Below are 2,419 nucleotides of genomic sequence, written 5' to 3' on the forward strand. Positions count from 1 at the left end.
ATTTGAAATTTTTTTCCTTTTTTTTGAATTTTTGAAATGGAAATGTAAAAGGGAATATTTAAGTGAAAATCGAGGATTTTCTAATTATTTTTTTATTATTTCAATATTTATTTATTCTTAACACTTTACCAAACAGACTTTAGGTGAGATACCAGTCTTGTGGCAACGGTTTATGTAATCAGAAGTGTTTTTTTTAAACTTTACGGCTCAATTCTTGAGGATTTTATTCGACTTTGTTCTCCTTTGGTTGAATTTGTTGTAGTGGTCCGGTTTGCGATAAAATTGTGTGGTTCCGGTTGAAATCCGGTTAAATTTCGTGGTCGCGTTTAAGTCCGGTTTTAAAATTCCGGAACTGAACGATAAATTTAACTTTGACGCTGATTGTTTTATTTCGGACGAGTGATTTATGTAAAAATAACATAGAAGGTTTTCTTTAAAAAAAAATGACGACTGGAGAGTGAAATATGCAATGATTTTTTTCTTTCAAGTTTTGCTGTTGTAGTAAAAATTCAAAATGTAGTTACTTTAATTAAATGATATAGAATCCGATATCAAATAAATCGCTGACAAGTTCTTGGAATTTTTTTATTCTTACACTTTAACAAACAGACTTTAGATGAGATACTAGTCTAGAAGTGTTTTTTTTTTTTGGAAAGTTTTAGACCCAATTCGACTTTGTTATCTTTTGGTTGAATTTGTTGTAGTGGTCCGGTTTGCGATAAAATTGTGTGGTTCCGGTTGAAATCCGGTTAAATTTCGTGGTCGCTTTTAAGTCCGGTTTTAAAATACCGGAATTAAACGATAAATTTAACTTTGACGCTGATTGTTTTATTTCGGACGAGTGATTTATGTAAAAATAACATTGAAGGTTTTCTTTAAAAAAAATGACGACTGGAGAGCGAAATATGCAATGTTGTAGTAAAAGTTCAAAATGTAGTATTGAATGATATAGAATCTGCTATCAAATAAATCGTTGACTAGTTCTTGGAATTGAAAAGTATTTCTTATTGTATAAAATTTTTACACAAATTTCTATCGTGGTACAGAATATTTATACAAATTATTTACTACAAATTGGAAAAAAATAATTGCTTCTGTATTTTAATTTAGATTTAACACAATTAATGCAAAATGGTTTTTAAGAATTCTTTAAATTATAATTAGAATTTACTAAAAATTTACCGAACAGTACCGAAGATTTGCATTATTGAAAATTGTTTGTTGTATTTATTGTTGAATTAACCACTTGTATCCTACATTAAAATTTTTGAAATAAAATAAAATTAAAAGAAAAAGGGAAATGGACGTGAATTTTTATTTTATTTTTGAACATGAACAAACGGACTTTAGGTGAGGTGCAAGCCTTGATGCAACAGTTATGTAATAAGAAGTGTTTTTTAGAAACGTTACGACCCAGTTCTTGAGTAGGAGTTCATTCGACTTTGTTATCTTTGTTGAATTTGTTGTAGTGGCCCGGTTTGCGATTAAATTGTATGGTTCCGGTTGAAATCCGGTTAAATTTCGTGGCCGTACCTCTATTTTAGTTTACTTTTTACGGCACATTTATTAAAAACCCAATTGATTTATGATTTACGAAATTCTTTTTATGATTTTTTTAAATTATAGATTAGAATTTGCTAAAAATTTTTAATTTTAAAGTGTTTCGTTACTGATAGTTGTTATTTTTTTGTGTTAGAAATAGTAGAGTCCGGTAAATTCAAGTTATGCATCTACAGAAAAAAAAAGGAGGCAAGAACTTCCTCAACAAGTTGTTGAAGTTCTTTTACTAAGAATCGAATCAATTAAAATCTCTTAAAAATTAAAGAAATTATTTTGTTCCATTAAAACAAGATAAAGATTTGTTCCTAGCTTATCGATAACTACTTTTTGGATGTCAAAAATCTTTTGTGACTCTTGATTTTGTCTGATTTCTTCTTTGTCTCTGCAGTCACATCAGGTTTTTTTTATTTTGACATATTTTTGGAAAACTAAGAGGAAAAATGAATTTTTTAATAAAAATATGTATTGAACTTCTACAGTTTTTTTTTCATGGAACTAGAGGTCAAGAAAATTGGTATTTTTTTATTTAAAAGGCAATTAGGTACCCACCTAAAAGTGACTTTTTGAAGGTTTTTTTACTTTTAGTAAAACTTTTAACTTTTATTAACAGGTCAAAAATCACAAACTTATTATCATTTAAGGTCATCGTCAAAAAACTTAAAGAACGCTGTACAGAAGGAGAATTATTTTTTTATTGTATTTATTAATAACTGCTATCAATTCGATATAATTAAATGTGGCAAAAATTAAGTTTTGTTCGTAAATTAGAAGGTAATTTCTGTTGAAAACATGAATTGAGTGAGAATACACAAAACAGCATTTAAGAAAATCTTTCGAAGAAATCTTGATTTTTGATTAT

The sequence above is a fragment of the Tribolium castaneum genome, chromosome 1 (genome assembly GCF_031307605.1).
Source record: "Tribolium castaneum strain GA2 chromosome 1, icTriCast1.1, whole genome shotgun sequence".
Lineage (NCBI taxonomy): Eukaryota > Metazoa > Arthropoda > Insecta > Coleoptera > Tenebrionidae > Tribolium > Tribolium castaneum.